Raw genomic sequence first — 20,611 nt, 5'->3', positions numbered from 1 at the left:
ATCGTAAGGTTAGTACTATGCTAACTACCCAGATGCTTACTCTGGATGGCATCTCGTTTAAATTACTGTAAATCTCTTCTCTATGGTCTACCTCATAAATCTCTCCATAAATTGCAATTAGTTCAAAATACAGCTGCTCGTATTATATCAAGAATTAGATCCACTGAACATATAACACCTGTTCTTAAACAGCTCCATTGGCTTCCAGTTCACCTCTGTGTTAATTTCAAGATCCTGCTTCTTACGCATTTACAGGATAGCTCTAAATGCGTCAGGTTTCCGAGGAAAGATGGCGCCGGTGTGTATGGCAGGCCGTCCTGGTCCTCGTCTGCGCCTTGGCGTAGTACTCTTATTGTTTTTGGTTTTATGCTCACTAGGTGGCTGTGCACTAATAACCTATGACAGACATATGCTTTTGAATCTCCGATTCTCTTACTCCCACCGTCCGGATCCATGTTGGACCCTGCATGACGCCACCCCTCTATGGCCAGACTCCTTCACCAGTATGTCCTGCCTGCCTCTCTCCAACTTGCACAGGAAACGTTACAGGAAACGGGGTAAAAGGAGTGGTTTTCGCGTCCGTTTTAAGGCTTACCTCAAAGCCAAGGTTACGGATTATCCATTTGCAAGCCGAGATATTCTACGCTTCATCCACTCCTTCAGAGGCCGCCCTGATGCTAAACTCCTGAGTCATCGGTGGATCTGCCCCGCTGGTTTTCAAACCTACCCTGCCCTTCCAGTGGCTTGCCTCCCTGTTCGGTCCTGGATAACGTCCTCCGGTCGTGGCGTCCATCACAACAACCTCAGCGTCCTGCGACGTGCCACCACTGGTGACCTAGCTCCTCGGACACGGATGGCTTTATTTAATGTCAGGTCGCTGACGAACAAGGCTTTTCTTTTAAATGACTTTTTCCTCGCCGCGGGACTGGACGTTTTACTCCTGACGGAGACGTGGACTTCTCCCGGTGAGTTCATCCCCTTCTCTGAGCTTCTCCCTCCAGACTGTGTCTTTTTTAGCTCGCCAAGGCTCACTGGCAGAGGTGGTGGCTTAGCTTCGGTTTTTAAAAACAAACAAAGTTCGGCTGCTACCCTCCCCAACCTACCCTAGCTTTGAAGCACAGCTATTGGAGATGACTGGCTCTTTGACTACTCTGTGTGTTGTGGTCTATCGTCCGCCTAAATACAACAAGACTTTCATCTCTGAATTCGCTGACTTTTTAGGATCTGTTCTTTTAAATATGGCTGTGTTCTTATTACTGGCAATTTTAATATACATGTCTGCTGTAAGAACGACCCATTGGCTAAAGATTTTCTTGCATTAACTGGGTTAATGAACCAACCCATGCTAAAGGCCATACCCTTGACCTGGTCTTTTCATATGGCTTGGACATTTGCATCAAGGATCTAAACAATGCCCGGTCATCTTTGACTTAGGTAATACTGAATTGCACTTTGAGGCCCTCCTTCGCCCTATGCGTACAGTTAATGCTGAAACTGTGTCAAATTTTTCTGCTTCTTTTTTGAATTCTGCATCCACTACATTTGATTGTTTTACCTCTCATATGGTTGAGGACTTTGCCAACACCTTGTTAACCATATGCTCCTCTATCCTTGACCAGTGTTGGGTAAGTTACTTTAAAATAGTAACTTAGTTACATTACTAGTTACTTCTCTCAAAAGTAACTCAGTTACTTCAAGTTACTTGTTACTTTCAAAGTAACTAGTTACTAGGGAAAGTAACTTTGGTTTTACTCAGAATTCTCTTGTTAATGTGTTGCTTCCATAACTTTGCCAGTCTTCTAGCTTGCTTACTTGCCACAAGTGCACTGTGCCACCTACCAATAGAAAGGAAAAGATAATGTGCACATTTCCACGAGAGAAATCCCACGCCTGAACCGTCACTGACTGCTGCCATGATTCTAGCCTACGTCACAGCGTCATGTGCGCCTTTTACATCCAACACAAAAACTGCAGTCGTGGTGCTTTCGATTGTACTCAGAACTCGGAAATTCTGCCTTCTGAATAGGAAGATGTAGGTAACACCAGACTGCAGATGAGCTGCATACATGGCTGGACTGGGACAGAAAATCGTCCCGGGCATTTTGACTAGAGACCGGCCCACCATTATAGGAAAAATCATAAACCCTTTGAATGAAAATAAACACTGTTGTGACAGTGATGTACACTGTTTTGATGGTATATATGCATCAATCTATCAATCGTTTGTTGTAAGATTCAGATAATTATTTTTTAAAAGCTAGACATTTTAAATGAGAATAAGAAAGAAAAGTATTTCTTTGTGCCCCCCTCTCCCTGTTAAAAACTATTCATATGGCTGTCATTGAAAACAATGTTCCACATGTGATTATTGCTGATTTATAAGATAAAAACTGATAATGGTCAGATAGAAGCTCAATAAACCTCTCATTCAACCTCTGATAATAAAATATGGGAGATTAAAAAAAAATAAGAAATGGTGTGAAAATGATTTACATCCACCCCTTTAAAACAAACTCACAAAGCTCCTTGTTAAGAAAATATGCGAGAAAGATCAAAATAAAATTATAGTAAATGTCCAGCGAATAAAAACTTTAGAAAAGCTGTCAGTGTTAGCAGGATGTTTTCTGTCAATGATCACATTGTTTAAGTGGATAATTTGAAGTTTCTCTTGGAATTAGGTGTGAGGAAGGTCTAAAGCTTTAGTGGAGCAGGTGCGGTCAGCTGTGGTCCTCCATGGTGGAGCTCAGTGTTCACACTGACAGAGCTCACTGTGTTCTCTGTGAGTGGGAGTTTCCAGGTTAATGAGTGACAGCTTCATGTTTGTGTTTGTTTCTTTGGTAAAAACCACAGGTTCAGGTGTTAATTTCACAGGAAACAACATGAGTGAAGGTCACCTCCCTCTGGGAGGAGCTTCTCTGGGACTTGGTGTCTGTGCATGTCTGAACATGAATGTGTTCACAGCCTGTTTTCCTTTGGAGGACTCTGTGAGTCTAACATCATCAGGTTAACCTGTCACCATCTTCTCAGTGACAGGCTACAGAGATTTCAGCAGGATATGATGGAACAAACTCAAAGCAAAGGAGAGCAGCTCCCTGCAGAGCAGAAACCGCTCTAACAGTGGTTGATTTATTGTTTGATCTGCAACCAGTATATTGATAATTCTATCAATATATCAATATATCAATTAGAGATGGCACGATACCACTTTTTTATGTCCGATACCGATATCATAAATTTGGATATCGGCCGATACCGATATGAATCCGATATAGTGTGTTTTTTAATCAATAAAACTGTTTTTTAATATCTTGCTGCATTTTCTATAAGTTCATACTCAAGTTTAAATAAACAACAACACTAAAGCTATTCTGTTATACCTGTACGTAAAAAATACACTACACCCAAAATATTTCATAGTTCAGCAACACTGATCAATCTAATAAACTTAAACCTACTCCATCCTCCCTATTCTGGTATTTTAAAGAGTACTTAGCAGAAATATTAAGCAACCTAACTAATAGTGTTGTAAACTCCCAGCAAAAAAATAAAGGCAACCACCCACCCTCCACCTCATTATGCTTAATCGATGTAATCAACTTTAATTTGATGCAGGGTGAAAATTAAATAGATTCAACATCTTTCTTCAACAGAATTGCAGAATTCACAAATGGTACTTTCCCAAAGGAAAAAGTAGTATAGCTTACTAGGGAGTATTAGACTTAACAGTTACTATATACAGGAATGACTTCTATACATTTTACATCAGATTAAACTTTGGGTGTAAGATTCAGATAATTATTTGTTAAAAGCTCGACATTTTAAATGAGAATAAGAAAGAAAAGTATGTCTTTGTGCCCCCCTTTTCCCTGTTCATGCCCTATCGGCCCCCCTGGCTAAACTTTGCTAGATCCGCCCCTGCACAGTTACCAGCCGTCAGCTACGTAGAAAAGGATCCTGGTGTAGAAAGTAATATTAAATAAATTCTAACAACAGCTTATCAAGGTTAAACGTGCTGCTGTTGTTTAGCCGCTGGTTTCCTCTTTCTGATGCAAAGTGGGCCAAAAACAAAGAAGAGAAACAGACTTGCGACAGAAAAGCCGATCAGCTGATCATTAAGCAGCTTCACGATTAAAGTAGCAGGAAGAAGAGGCAGTCGCTCCATATATCGGTTGTTAAGCTTAACGTGGGAATGCTCTACAAACATTCAGAGATGAATTTACACACTTGCTTTTAGGGATGGGTATTGATAAGATTTTAACGATTCCGATTCCATTTTCGATTCTGTTTAACGATTCGATTCCTTATCGATTCTCTTATCGATTCTTTTTTTTTAAAAAAGGAGAACACTAAAGTCGATTAGCTTAGAACTGTGTTTTATATCTTCTCTTTGAACAAGATAGAAATTTAGGAGTAACATGGCCTTACAAACCCAGCAGTGAGATCTTAAGAGATCCAGCCTCTTCAATGGGGTGTCACAGGGTCCCCAGGAAAAAAAATGTATGTGTAAAATAATAAAATAAATATTCTTCTGTAGCAATAACAAATCCATCCATCCATCTTCTTCCGCTTTATCCTGGGCCGGGTCGCGGGGGCAGCAGCCTAAGCAAAGAGGCCCAGACCTCCCTCTCCCCAGCCACCTCCTCCAGCTTATCCGGGGGAACACCAAGGTGTTCCCAGGCCAGCCGAGAGATATAATCTCTCCAGCGTGTCCTGGGTCTGCCCCGTGGCCTCCTCCCGGTGGGACACGCCTGGAACACCTCACCCAGGAGGCGCCCAGGGGGCATCCTTGTCAGATGCCCGAACCACCTCAGCTGGCTCCTTTCGATGTGGAGCAGCAGCTGCTCTACTCTGAGCCCCTCCCGGATGGCCGAACCTCTCACCCTATCTCTAAGGGAGAGGCCAGCCACCCTTCGGAGGAAGCTCATTTCTGCCGCTTGTATCCGCGATCTCGTTCTTTCGGTCACTACCCACAGCTCGTGGCCATAGGTGAGGGTAGGGACGTAGATCGACCGGTGAGAGAGCTTCGCTTTTACACTCAGCTCCCTCTTCACCACGACGGATCGGTGCAGCGTCCGCATTACTGCAACTGAAGCTCCAATCCGTCTGTCGATCTCCGGCTCCCTTCTCCCATCACTCGCGAACAAGACCCCGAGATACTTGAACTCCTCCACTTGGGGCAGGAACTCATCCCCGACCCAGAGTGGTCACTTCACCCTTTTCCGGCTGAGAACCATGGCCTCAGATTTGGAGGTGCTGATCCTCATTCCCGCTGCTTCACACTCGGCTGCGAACCGTTCCAGTGCGAGCTGGAGGCCCTCACCCGATGAAGCCAACAGAACCACATCATCCGCAAAAAGCAGAGATGAGATTCTGAGGCCACCAAAGCAAAAGCCCTCCGCCACTTGGCTGCGCCTAGAAATCCTGTCCATAAAAATTATGAACAGAACCAGTGACAAAGGGCAGCCCTGGCGGAGACCATCACCCACCGGGAACGAGTCCGACTTATTGCCGGCAATGCTAACCAAGCTCTTGCAATGGTTGTATAGGGATCGAATGGCCCGTAGCAATGGGCCAGACACCCCATACTCCCGCAACACCTCCCACAGGACACCCCGAGGGACATGGTCGAATGCCTTCTCCAAGTCCACAAAACACATGTAGACTGGTTGGGCAAACTCCCATGCACCCTCAAGTATCCTGGAGAGGATAAAGAGCTGGTCCAGTGTTCCGCGACCAGGACGAAAACCGCATTGTTCCTCCTGTATCCGAGGTTCGACTAGCGGACGAACTCTCCTTTCCAGCACCCTGGCATAGACTTTCCCAGGGAGGCTGAGGAGTGTGATCCCCCTGTAGTTGGAACACACCCTCCGGTCCCCCTTCTTAAAGATAGGGACCACCACCCCGGTCTGCCAGTCCACAGGTACTGCCCCTGATCTCCACGCAACATTGCAGAGGCGTGTCAACCAGGACAGCCCTACAACGTCCAGGGCCTTCAGGAACTCGGGGCGGACCTCATCAACACCAGGGGATCTGCCACCAAGGAGTTGTTTAACTGCCTCAGTGACCTCGCCCCCGGAAATTGGCGGGTCATTCCCCTCATCCCCAGACTCTGCTTCCTCCTCGGAAGACGTGTCAGTAGGATTAAGGAGGTCCTCGAAGTATTCCTTCCACCGCCTGACAATTTTCTCAGTCGACGTCAGTAGCGCTCTGCCAGCACTATACACAGTGCAGGTAGAGCACCGCTTTCCCCTCCTGAGACGCCTGACGGTTTGCCAGAATCTCTTCGAGGCAGTCCGAAAGTCTTTTTCCATGGCCTCTCCGAACTCCTCCCACACCCGAGTTTTTGCTTCAGCCACTGCCCGAGCCGCATTCCGCTTGGCCTGTCGATACCTGTCGGCTGCCTCCGGAGTCCCACAGGCTAACCAAGCCCGATAGGACTCCTTCTTCAGCCTGGTGGCTCCCTTCACCTCTGGTGTCCACCATTTGGTTCGGGGATTACCACCGCGGAAGGCACCAACCACCTTGCGGCCGCAGCTCAATGCAGCAGCTTCGGCAATGGAGACGCTGAACATGGTCTATTCGGACTCAATGTCCCCAGTCTCCCTCGGAATGCTGTTGAAGCTCTGCCGGAGGTGTGCGTTGAAGATCTCACGGACTGGGGCCTCTGCTAGACGTTCCCAGCACACCCTCACTACGCGTTTAGGTGCACCTAAACAGCTCAGCCCCTCTCTTTACCCGAGTGTCCAGAACATATGGTCGCAGGTCTGGTGATACGATTACAAAATCGATCATCGACCTACAGCCTAGAGCGTCCTGGTGCCACGTGCACTTATGGACACTCTTATGTTCGAACAAGGTGTTCGTTATGGCCAAACTGTGATTTGCACAGATGACAGTCAGGACCCGTTTCCCGACCCTAAGGAGCAGGGAACAAACCCTCTCATCCACCGGGAAAAACCCCAACGTACCGGCAGCAAGCCGAGGGGATATTAGAATATCCACCCCAGCCCGCCGCCTCTCACCAGGGGCAACTCCAGACTGAGTCCAGCCCCTCTCCAGGAGACTGGTTCCAGAGCCCAAGCCGTGCATAGAGGTGAGCCCGACTATATATAGCTGGTACCTCTCAACCTCACGCACTAACTCAGGCTCCTTCCCCACCAGAGAGGTGACATTCCATGTCCCTATTGCCAGTCTTGGCAAATATGACCCCAAGCAGTTCCTATGGAATCTTCTATGAAGCGTTAATTCTTAGCAACTCTGACTGTCCTAACTTACACTTCTGATGGATCAAGAATTACTTTTTACACAGTAACATACATGATTTATAGTCAGTGCTGCACATAAGTGGTCCGCAAATGTGTATTCGCTGTCAAAATAAAAGTATTCCCGGAAATTTAGAGAATACACGCTTCTTTTGCGGTGGAGGAACACCTAAGTAATTGCTTACGGAGCTTGCTTCTTCGACATCTTTAAGAGTTCTGAACAAATATCTGTCCTCTTCCAGAACATCTAATGTATGCAAACAAGCGTTCCAACTTCTTATCTGGTATGCATCTTTTATGTTGACAGCAAATGCGCACCTGAGGACTATTTATGTGCAGCCCTGTTTATAGTTTGCTATGCATTTCAAACATTGTCCTTTCTGATTTTTTTTTTAAATATTTAAAGTAACATGGCTGCTATGAGGCCAGCTAGGATCCCCCCCCCCCACTGAACAAGGCCAGTCAGATACAGAGGAGTCCTCGGATGAGCCCTCTGAAGAGGAAATGGATATTAAGTCTAACAGAATGAGCCCCTCTTACTGCTCTAGCCACAATATTCTGAATTACTCAGCCAGGGCTCGCACCTGGGTCTAGTACTGTCTCCCCAATAGATGCATGGAAGATGTTCATGTTAGGATGCCTGGGTCGTTGACCCAGGGTTTTTGAGTTTATTATATTATTTATCATTTCTAGTCTTTGGGTTTTTGTTAGACTCATGTCTTATGGTTTGTCTCTGTGTAATTCTTAGTTGCTGTCTCCCCTGTCCGCTATATCCCCGTGTCCAGTCAGTGTCTGTGTCTGCCCTGGTCCCACGTCTCTGTTCCTTCTGTTGTAGTGCCTGCATGTGAGTCTGTGTCTTTGTTCAGTCTGTGTTATGTGTTTCCTGTTTTACTTTGAAGGTCTCTGTCTTATCTCAGTGTGTTCAATTTACGCTTCCTGGTCTCGTCAGTTCTGATTTGCCCCAGCTGTGTTTTCCTCCTGTTGTCCATTTCCTGATTGCTCCCTCTATGTATTTAAGCCCTGTGTTTCAGTTTGTCATTGTTGAGATCTACCGTTTATCTAGCTGTGTGTTCTGTCAGTCTTCCGGTGTAAGTTTATTTTGATATTTCCAGGTATGTTATATTTGAGTTTAACATTAAAGCTGTTTTGAGTTCAAGTTTTGCCTCCGAGTGTCTGCACCTTGGGTCCTATTCCTGTCTGCACGCAGCCGTTCCATAACAGAAGATTGCGACCATACTATGGACCCAGCAGACATTGAACTTCAGGAGCGACGCCGAGCAGCCTTTGCCCAGCTGGAGGAGGAACTCCGCTGGAAGCCATGGCTCACCCCTGACGTTGGGCGCATTTTCCATGGCACTTGGCTGACTCTCGGCGGTCCCTGGAGCTGCCAGAAGTCTCCACCTGTTGCTCCGCTGGCACTCAAGATGCGGCCGCTTCAGTTGGGAGTCCTCCATGTGCCTTCAGGTGCTCACGTTCCAGCCTCAGCGTCACGGTTCTCTGCACCAGAGGCTCAGTTGCTCACGCCGCCAGCTACCTCTGCCCAAAGGAAACGGCGCTCACTTCGCCGTCATATGGACACTTCTGAGCAACCTCCGTGGGCAGCAGTAGTACAGCCGTCTCGTACACCTGTATCTGTTCCTCGGGTGAGGGGGGCCAGGGCCCAGCCAGCTGAGGCTCCGCTAGTCTCTGCGCCCGTACCTACTCCGCGGGTGGGAGCGGCTACTGCCCAGCAGGCCCCCGCACCTGTTTTTGTCCTTGCTGGAGGCTCAGGTGAGCCCGTCCAGCAGTTTTCCTCAGGTTCGGTAGGCTCGGAAAACCTAGCTCAGCCGTCTGCTCATCCACCACCTCATCCACCATTACTTCCATCGTTACAACAGTCAATACATATTAAACTTCTCTCCATAGCTCAAACATTAGCTCGCCTATTGGCTCAGTCACCTGCTCAGTTACCTCCTCAGTCATTTACTCAGCCACCTGTTCCTGCTGGAGGGTCCGAGGGGCCCGTCCAGTCCCCTGTTCCAGCTGGGGGTTCTGGAGAACCGCACCAGCCTTTGTCTTTCTCTGCTGGAGGGTCCGAGGGGCCCGTCCAGCCTTCTGCCTCCGCTGGAGGGTCCGAGGGGCCCTTCCAGCCTTCTGCCTCCGCTGGAGGGTCCGAGGGGCCCGTCCAGCCTTTGTCGTCTACAGCGCCACGACCTGCGGCTCCCACGCCGTCGCCTGCTGCGCCTTCCTCCTCGTCTGGTCCAGCTACGGCTTCAGCTTCACCTGGTTCTGCCTTGGCTCGTCCTGCACGTCCTGTCCGACCTGCTCGTCCTGTCTGTCCTGCTCGTCCTGTTCGGCCGCTTTCCAGGCCGATGACTGGACATCATTGCCGTCATGGACGGCCCCCTGAACTACGTCGCTGCCGGTTCCTCCCGCCTGCGCCTGTCGTGAGCCTGTTTTTGTTCTGTTGCTTTCCGGGCTCCAGTGTTCGCACCTTTGTTTTTTTTTTTTGTTTTTTTGTTTCTGGCTCCTTGTGTTTGGTTTGGTTTGTTTCGAGCCCTCCGTCCAGTTTCCCCTACCATCCACCCTGGTTGGGTTGTTTTGGTTTTTTTTGGGGTTTTTTTGGCGTGTTGGTTTGGGCTGTCTGGGAGCCAGCCCTTTAGAGGGGGATACTGTTAGGACAGTGGTTTCTGGGTTCGATCGAACCCTAGGGGTTCGGTGAGTCGGTCTCAGGGGTTCGGCAGAGCCTCCGCCGTGACATGCATGGCTCCTTTTGTGCACCATTAAAAAACATATCTATGTCTTGAATTTCAAAAAAAAAATCATACTTTATTTTTCACTAAAGAGGGGTTCAGTGAATGCGCATATGAAACTGGTGGGGTTCGGTACCGCCAACAAGGTTAAGAACCACTGTGTTAGGATGTCTGGGTCGTTGACCCAGGGTTTTTGAGTTTATTACATTATTTATAATTTCTAGTCTTTGGGTTTTTGTTAGAGTCATGTCTTATGGTTTGTCTCTGTGTAATCCTTAGTTGCTGTCTCCCCTGTCTGCTATATCCCCGTGTCCAGTCAGTGTCTGTGTCTGCCCTGGTCCCACGTCTCTGTTCCCTCTGTTGTAGTGCTTGCATGTGAGTCTGTGTCTTTGTCCAGTCTGTGTTATGTGTTTCCTGTTTTACTTTGAAGGTCTCTGTCTTATCTCAGTGTGTTCAGTTTACGCTTCCTGGTCTCGTCAGTTCTGATTTGCCCCAGCTGTGTTTCCCTCCTGTTGTCCATTCCCTGATATGTATTTAAGCCCTGTGTTTCAGTTTGTCATTGTCGCGATCTACCGTTTATCTAGCTGTGTGTTCTGTCAGTCTTCCAGTGTAAGTTTATTTTGATATTTCCAGTTATGTTATATTTGAGTTTAACATTAAAGCTGTTTTGAGTTCAAGTTTTGTCTCCGAGTGTCTGCACCTTGGGTCCTATTCCTGTCTGCACGCAGCCGTTCCATAACAGTTCATGTCTGATAATATAATAGAAGAGGTGCTGACATGGAGGCACAAAGAGTAGCCATAGACAGGGGAAAAGAGTGGAAAAATGTAATCAAACATTAGCTCCTGGCCTTCATTTGATTGACCTCTCTTGCAGGAAGTGAGAAGAACTGGGATGTACCAGTCGGTGTGTTTTTTGGGAGTCCTCTGCATAACCCATTGTACAAGGTCACTATGTCAATTCAAAGATTTAAAGATATTCGCTGTTTCTTGCACTTTGATGACAAGAGGACCAGAGCCTACCGACTGAAAACAAACCACATAGCAGCTTTCTGCTACATATGGGGCCTGTTCCTGGTCAACTGCAGGCAGAAATTCATCCCTAGTGATTGTGTTACAGTGGATGAACAACTTGTGACTTTCAGAGGGAAGACCCAGCTTCTGCAGTATATGCAGAGCAAGCATACAAAAGTGATACAAGTGATACAAAAACTGCAATTTCTTAAAATTAATGAAAAAATAAATAAAAATGCAAAGGGCCACATGTCACAAACATGTTTTATGAGGAATACCTCAAATATGAAAATATAACAACTCTTCGTTTTAAAGATTTTGAAGAATAACAACCGAGTTTATAGCAAAATGCATTGTTTCTATTTGGGGTCATTTTTGACCCCACTTGTGGAAGAGTGTAGGTATTGGTAGGTTGTGCATCCAAGGGTTAAGTTGCTTGAAGACATTTCACCTCTCAACCGAGAAGAGTGTCCCCCCAAAAGGGACATGGACCCCCTAATGATCCTCTACCTAATCACAATAGCTAAGGTGTAAAAACAGGTGTAGGTCAACATCAGCCAAGGTTTCAGGTGAGCTCATTGTGAAATCTAGCCCCATAAGACCCTAGTCCTATTATGAGAGGTCAAAACGCTGTGGTCAGCAGCACAGGAGCACCACAGGGAACTGTGCTGTCCCCTCTTCTCTTCACCCTGTACACCTCTGACTTCTGCTACAACTCTGAATTATGCCACATTCAGAAGTTTGCAGATTACACAGCCATCATGGGGTGTATCTGGGATGATCAGGAAGAGGAGTACAGAAGTCTGGTGAGGAACTTTGTCACATGGAGTCACACAAACCACCTGCAACTCAACACCTCAAAGACTAAGGAACTGGTTGTGGACTTCGGGAGGTCCAGAGAAGGTCCACTGCCGGTTCAGATAGAGGGGGAGGAGGTGGAGGTGGTCAACAAGTACCTCGGGCTGTGGGTGGACAATAAACTGGACTGGTCATGCAACACAGAGCACCTGTATAAAAAAGCCCAAAGCCGACTGTACTTCCTCAGGAGGCTGAGGTCTTTTAACATCTGCAGGAGGCTCCTGAGGATGTTTTACCAGTCGGTGGTTGCTGGAGTACTTTTCTATGCTGTGGTGTGCTGGGGGAGCAGCACAGCAAAGAAGGACTCATCCAGGCTGGAGAAACTGATCAGGAAGGCTAGCTCTGTGGTCAGCATGAAGCTGGACACTCTGGTGACAGTGGCAGAGAAAAGGACACTAAAAAAACTGCTGGACATTATGGACAATGCTGGGCATCCTCTGCACACGGCCATTAACAACCAGAAGAGTCTGTTCAGTGACAGGTTGCTTCTCCCCAAGACAAGAACTAACAGACTTAAAAACTCCTTTGTCCCACATGCCATCAGACTGTTTAAATCCTCTCTGGAGGGGAGAGGGAGGGGAAACAGGAGGACAAAGGAGGGGGGAACAACTAAGCTGTAGTGCCTCTTCACCTCACTGTGCAATACCTTTTGTGCAATACTTTTGTTAATAGTCAATGGTGCAATAGACTCAATACTTGAAATGTGCAATTCACTTGTATTTTTATTTTTATTCCTATTTATTCTATTTATCCCCTTCGTATATTTTATTTATATTTGTCTCTGTATTTACAGGGAGTGCAGAATTATTAGGCAAATGAGTATTTTGTCCACATCATCCTCTTCATGCATGTTGTCTTACTCCAAGCTGTATAGGCTTGAAAGCCTACTACCAATTAAGCATATTAGGTGATGTTCATCTCTGTAATGAGAAGGGGTGTGGTCTAATGACATCAACACCCTACATCAGGTGTGCATAATTATTAGGCAACGTCCTTTCCTTTGGCAAAATGGGTCAAAAGAAGGACTTGACAGGCTCAGAAAAGTCAAAAATAGTGAGATATCTTGCAGAGGGATGCAGCAGTCTCAAAATTGCAAAGCTTCTGAAGCGTGATCATCGAACAATCAAGCGTTTCATTCAAAATAGTCAACAGGGTCGCAAGAAGCGACCTCTCAATTTTAAATACACGTAGACATTGAGGGCTAGCAGGAGGGCCTATGCGCTTACCTGCTGCTCTCTGGCAGGTAGCTCCATGCCCTCCTGGGTTTTAAATGCACCTTAGAACACACATGCATCAACACTACAATGAGCGGGTGGAGGGAGGTTTGGAGTCTTCTCTCACCCCCGTTCTCTGCGGCCTGCTGGAGCGGGGGGGCTAGGAGGAGGAGTTGGCCGTCCGACTGCGGTCTGGAGTGTGGGGCCTCCCTGCTGCTGCGGAGTCGGGGCGGTCTGCCTCTCCCCACCGCAGGGAAAAGGGTAACACCACCTGGGTCTGGGTGCAGTTCCCCCCTCCAGGGGTACCTAGACCCGGTTCGTAGAGTACACCTGGGGAGTGTGATCGTGTGTACAGCGTCTCTTTATGTTTGTCTCCACGTTGGTTGAGTGTGGAGTAAGTGTATATGAGAGTTTTTTTTCTGCACTGTAAAAAACCTGCACCGAAGCTTCTGTTCATCCATCTGAGTCATGCACAATGTTCCTTATATCATTAAAATGTCTAAAACGAGTAAAATCACAGAATAAATGTTGGAAACTTTCCACTGATAAACAAAATGCTAGTGGGTGTGGCCTTCTCTCTCACTTTAATTTCTTCTAAAACGAAGCTCAGTGCGTAACTTTCTTTTTCCCTCTTTTGGAATTTTATTTTTTAATACTTCAGAATAACTGATAATAACCAGTGAAATTCCCTGACTCCCAAACAACTTCACTTTAACTCATTTGTTTGTTTGATTTTTGCTCAGACTTCACAGAGCCATCACACTGAGGACAGAGTACAGCGATAACGTGAGAACAGAAACTTTGCACATTTGACATTCAAATCAGCCACAGCGCAGGGCCTGCTCTAAAAAGACATCTGTGCGCTGAGTCTGCTCTGGTGTCCGGTTTATGTCTGTGAATAGCTGCTGTTATAGCGCTGATATGACTCAGTTTCCTTTAACAGCAACAGCAGATTTCCCCCTGTATTGATTACAGAAGCTTTTACTTCCCTGTTCTAACAGGAATAAAGTTTCAAACTTACAGTATGATAAACTTCCTCCTCTATCTTTGGTTTATGTTTACTCTAATTTGAAGGAAAACATCACGAGGAGAAGGAATGATGTGAAGTTTTCTTACTGTCTCCCTTCATAAAGGATTCTCCAGTGTTCAGTCTGCTATTAGGAGTCATGAGGGAAGCACTCGTGGATGTTTCACCAGTATTTAAAGAATCAAATCAGCTCAACTAATCAACTGAAATGTGTGCTGTATTTCTACCTCATGGTTGCAGTTCAAGGTTCTTTACTTGTCACATGCATAGTTATACAAGTATAACACACAGTGAAATGTAACCTGACACGCTCCTCGACATGTGAAAAAATGGGGGGGGGGGGGGTAGAGGAAGAACATATATATATATATATATATATATATATATATATATATAAAACACCCAGCACGCCCCTGCGGGCGGTTTATCCTTCAAGCTCGGGTCCTCTACCAGAGGCCTGGGAGCTTGAGGGTCCTGCGCAGTATCTTAGCTTTTCCCAGGACTGCGCTCTTCTGGACAGAGATCTCCGATGTTATTCCCGGGATCTGCTGGAGCCACTCGCCTAGCTTGGGAGTCACCGCACCTAGTGCTCCGATTACCACGGGGACCACCATTACCTTCACCCTCCACATCCTCTCGAGCTCTTCTCTGAGCCGTCATTGTGGATGTTGGGTATCGAAGAATCCATATATATATATATATATATATACACATATATATATATATACACATATATATATATATTAGGGGTGCAACGATACACAAAATTCACGGTTCGGTTCGGTTCGGTTCGGTATACAGAAAATCGTCCCGGGCATTTTGACTAGAGACCGGCCCACCATTATAGGAAAAATCATAAACCCTTTGAATGAAAATAAACACTGTTGTGACAGTGATGTACACTGTTTTGATGGTATATATGCATCAATCTATCAATCGTTTGTTGTAAGATTCAGATAATTATTTTTTAAAAGCTAGACATTTTAAATGAGAATAAGAAAGAAAAGTATTTCTTTGTGCCCCCCTCTCCCTGTTAAAAACTATTCATATGGCTGTCATTGAAAACAATGTTCCACATGTGATTATTGCTGATTTATAAGATAAAAACTGATAATGGTCAGATAGAAGCTCAATAAACCTCTCATTCAACCTCTGATAATAAAATATGGGAGATTAAAAAAAAATAAGAAATGGTGTGAAAATGATTTACATCCACCCCTTTAAAACAAACTCACAAAGCTCCTTGTTAAGAAAATATGCGAGAAAGATCAAAATAAAATTATAGTAAATGTCCAGCGAATAAAAACTTTAGAAAAGCTGTCAGTGTTAGCAGGATGTTTTCTGTCAATGATCACATTGTTTAAGTGGATAATTTGAAGTTTCTCTTGGAATTAGGTGTGAGGAAGGTCTAAAGCTTTAGTGGAGCAGGTGCGGTCAGCTGTGGTCCTCCATGGTGGAGCTCAGTGTTCACACTGACAGAGCTCACTGTGTTCTCTGTGAGTGGGAGTTTCCAGGTTAATGAGTGACAGCTTCATGTTTGTGTTTGTTTCTTTGGTAAAAACCACAGGTTCAGGTGTTAATTTCACAGGAAACAACATGAGTGAAGGTCACCTCCCTCTGGGAGGAGCTTCTCTGGGACTTGGTGTCTGTGCATGTCTGAACATGAATGTGTTCACAGCCTGTTTTCCTTTGGAGGACTCTGTGAGTCTAACATCATCAGGTTAACCTGTCACCATCTTCTCAGTGACAGGCTACAGAGATTTCAGCAGGATATGATGGAACAAACTCAAAGCAAAGGAGAGCAGCTCCCTGCAGAGCAGAAACCGCTCTAACAGTGGTTGATTTATTGTTTGATCTGCAACCAGTATATTGATAATTCTATCAATATATCAATATATCAATTAGAGATGGCACGATACCACTTTTTTATGTCCGATACCGATATCATAAATTTGGATATCGGCCGATACCGATATGAATCCGATATAGTGTGTTTTTTAATCAATAAAACTGTTTTTTAATATCTTGCTGCATTTTCTATAAGTTCATACTCAAGTTTAAATAAACAACAACACTAAAGCTATTCTGTTATACCTGTACGTAAAAAATACACTACACCCAAAATATTTCATAGTTCAGCAACACTGATCAATCTAATAAACTTAAACCTACTCCATCCTCCCTATTCTGGTATTTTAAAGAGTACTTAGCAGAAATATTAAGCAACCTAACTAATAGTGTTGTAAACTCCCAGCAAAAAAATAAAGGCAACCACCCACCCTCCACCTCATTATGCTTAATCGATGTAATCAACTTTAATTTGATGCAGGGTGAAAATTAAATAGATTCAACATCTTTCTTCAACAGAATTGCAGAATTCACAAATGGTACTTTCCCAAAGGAAAAAGTAGTATAGCTTACTAGGGAGTATTAGACTTAACAGTTACTATATACAGGAATGACTTCTATACATTTTACATCAGATTAAACTTTGGGTGTAAGATTCAGATAATTATTTGTTAAAAGCTCGACATTTTAAATGAGAATAAGAAAGAAAAGTATGTCTTTGTGCCCCCCTTTTCCCTGTTCATGCCCTATCGGCCCCCCTGGCTAAACTTTGCTAGATCCGCCCCTGCACAGTTACCAGCCGTCAGCTACGTAGAAAAGGATCCTGGTGTAGAAAGTAATATTAAATAAATTCTAACAACAGCTTATCAAGGTTAAACGTGCTGCTGTTGTTTAGCCGCTGGTTTCCTCTTTCTGATGCAAAGTGGGCCAAAAACAAAGAAGAGAAACAGACTTGCGACAGAAAAGCCGATCAGCTGATCATTAAGCAGCTTCACGATTAAAGTAGCAGGAAGAAGAGGCAGTCGCTCCATATATCGGTTGTTAAGCTTAACGTGGGAATGCTCTACAAACATTCAGAGATGAATTTACACACTTGCTTTTAGGGATGGGTATTGATAAGATTTTAACGATTCCGATTCCATTTTCAATTCTGTTTAACGATTCGATTCTCTTATCGATTCTCTTATCGATTCTTTTTTTTTTAAAAAAGGAGAACACTAAAGTCGATTAGCTTAGAACTGTGTTTTATATCTTCTCTTTGAACAAGATAGAAATTTAGGAGTAACATGGCCTTACAAACCCAGCAGTGAGATCTTAAGAGATCCAGCCTCTTCAATGGGGTGTCACAGGGTCCCCAGGAAAAAAAATGTATGTGTAAAATAATAAAATAAATATTCTTCTGTAGCAATAACAAATCCATCCATCCATCTTCTTCCGCTTTATCCTGGGCCGGGTCGCGGGGGCAGCAGCCTAAGCAAAGAGGCCCAGACCTCCCTCTCCCCAGCCACCTCCTCCAGCTTATCCGGGGGAACACCAAGGTGTTCCCAGGCCAGCCGAGAGATATAATCTCTCCAGCGTGTCCTGGGTCTGCCCCGTGGCCTCCTCCCGGTGGGACACGCCTGGAACACCTCACCCAGGAGGCGCCCAGGGGGCATCCTTGTCAGATGCCCGAACCACCTCAGCTGGCTCCTTTCGATGTGGAGCAGCAGCTGCTCTACTCTGAGCCCCTCCCGGATGGCCGAACCTCTCACCCTATCTCTAAGGGAGAGGCCAGCCACCCTTCGGAGGAAGCTCATTTCTGCCGCTTGTATCCGCGATCTCGTTCTTTCGGTCACTACCCACAGCTCGTGGCCATAGGTGAGGGTAGGGACGTAGATCGACCGGTGAGAGAGCTTCGCTTTTACACTCAGCTCCCTCTTCACCACGACGGATCGGTGCAGCGTCCGCATTACTGCAACTGAAGCTCCAATCCGTCTGTCGATCTCCGGCTCCCTTCTCCCATCACTCGCGAACAAGACCCCGAGATACTTGAACTCCTCCACTTGGGGCAGGAACTCATCCCCGACCCAGAGTGGTCACTTCACCCTTTTCCGGCTGAGAACCATGGCCTCAGATTTGGAGGTGCTGATCCTCATTCCCGCTGCTTCACACTCGGCTGCGAACCGTTCCAGTGCGAGCTGGAGGCCCTCACCCGATGAAGCCAACAGAACCACATCATCCGCAAAAAGCAGAGATGAGATTCTGAGGCCACCAAAGCAAAAGCCCTCCGCCACTTGGCTGCGCCTAGAAATCCTGTCCATAAAAATTATGAACAGAACCAGTGACAAAGGGCAGCCCTGGCGGAGACCATCACCCACCGGGAACGAGTCCGACTTATTGCCGGCAATGCTAACCAAGCTCTTGCAATGGTTGTATAGGGATCGAATGGCCCGTAGCAATGGGCCAGACACCCCATACTCCCGCAACACCTCCCACAGGACACCCCGAGGGACATGGTCGAATGCCTTCTCCAAGTCCACAAAACACATGTAGACTGGTTGGGCAAACTCCCATGCACCCTCAAGTATCCTGGAGAGGATAAAGAGCTGGTCCAGTGTTCCGCGACCAGGACGAAAACCGCATTGTTCCTCCTGTATCCGAGGTTCGACTAGCGGACGAACTCTCCTTTCCAGCACCCTGGCATAGACTTTCCCAGGGAGGCTGAGGAGTGTGATCCCCCTGTAGTTGGAACACACCCTCCGGTCCCCCTTCTTAAAGATAGGGACCACCACCCCGGTCTGCCAGTCCACAGGTACTGCCCCTGATCTCCACGCAACATTGCAGAGGCGTGTCAACCAGGACAGCCCTACAACGTCCAGGGCCTTCAGGAACTCGGGGCGGACCTCATCAACACCAGGGGATCTGCCACCAAGGAGTTGTTTAACTGCCTCAGTGACCTCGCCCCCGGAAATTGGCGGGTCATTCCCCTCATCCCCAGACTCTGCTTCCTCCTCGGAAGACGTGTCAGTAGGATTAAGGAGGTCCTCGAAGTATTCCTTCCACCGCCTGACAATTTTCTCAGTCGACGTCAGTAGCGCTCTGCCAGCACTATACACAGTGCAGGTAGAGCACCGCTTTCCCCTCCTGAGACGCCTGACGGTTTGCCAGAATCTCTTCGAGGCAGTCCGAAAGTCTTTTTCCATGGCCTCTCCGAACTCCTCCCACACCCGAGTTTTTGCTTCAGCCACTGCCCGAGCCGCATTCCGCTTGGCCTGTCGATACCTGTCGGCTGCCTCCGGAGTCCCACAGGCTAACCAAGCCCGATAGGACTCCTTCTTCAGCCTGGTGGCTCCCTTCACCTCTGGTGTCCACCATTTGGTTCGGGGATTACCACCGCGGAAGGCACCAACCACCTTGCGGCCGCAGCTCAATGCAGCAGCTTCGGCAATGGAGACGCTGAACATGGTCTATTCGGACTCAATGTCCCCAGTCTCCCTCGGAATGCTGTTGAAGCTCTGCCGGAGGTGTGCGTTGAAGATCTCACGGACTGGGGCCTCTGCTAGACGTTCCCAGCACACCCTCACTACGCGTTTAGGTGCACCTAAACAGCTCAGCCCCTCTCTTTACCCGAGTGTCCAGAACATATGGTCGCAGGTCTGGTGATACGATTACAAAATCGATCATCGACCTACAGCCTAGAGCGTCCTGGTGCCACGTGCACTTATGGACACTCTTATGTTCGAACAAGGTGTTCGTTATGGCCAAACTGTGATTTGCACAGATGACAGTCAGGACCCGTTTCCCGACCCTAAGGAGCAGGGAACAAACCCTCTCATCCACCGGGAAAAACCCCAACGTACCGGCAGCAAGCCGAGGGGATATTAGAATATCCACCCCAGCCCGCCGCCTCTCACCAGGGGCAACTCCAGACTGAGTCCAGCCCCTCTCCAGGAGACTGGTTCCAGAGCCCAAGCCGTGCATAGAGGTGAGCCCGACTATATATAGCTGGTACCTCTCAACCTCACGCACTAACTCAGGCTCCTTCCCCACCAGAGAGGTGACATTCCATGTCCCTATTGCCAGTCTTGGCAAATATGACCCCAAGCAGTTCCTATGGAATCTTCTATGAAGCGTTAATTCTTAGCAACTCTGACTGTCCTAACTTACACTTCTGATGGATCAAGAATTACTTTTTACACAGTAACATACATGATTTATAGTCAGTGCTGCACATAAGTGGTCCGCAAATGTGTATTCGCTGTCAAAATAAAAGTATTCCCGGAAATTTAGAGAATACACGCTTCTTTTGCGGTGGAGGAACACCTAAGTAATTGCTTACGGAGCTTGCTTCTTCGACATCTTTAAGAGTTCTGAACAAATATCTGTCCTCTTCCAGAACATCTAATGTATGCAAACAAGCGTTCCAACTTCTTATCTGGTATGCATCTTTTATGTTGACAGCAAATGCGCACCTGAGGACTATTTATGTGCAGCCCTGTTTATAGTTTGCTATGCATTTCAAACATTGTCCTTTCTGATTTTTTTTTTAAATATTTAAAGTAACATGGCTGCTATGAGGCCAGCTAGGATCCCCCCCCCCACTGAACAAGGCCAGTCAGATACAGAGGAGTCCTCGGATGAGCCCTCTGAAGAGGAAATGGATATTAAGTCTAACAGAAT

The sequence above is a fragment of the Astatotilapia calliptera genome, unplaced genomic scaffold, assembly GCF_900246225.1.
Source record: "Astatotilapia calliptera unplaced genomic scaffold, fAstCal1.2 U_scaffold_4, whole genome shotgun sequence".
In the NCBI taxonomy this organism is placed as follows: Eukaryota; Metazoa; Chordata; class Actinopteri; order Cichliformes; family Cichlidae; genus Astatotilapia; species Astatotilapia calliptera.
Note: the sequence above shows the minus strand (reverse complement) of the source record.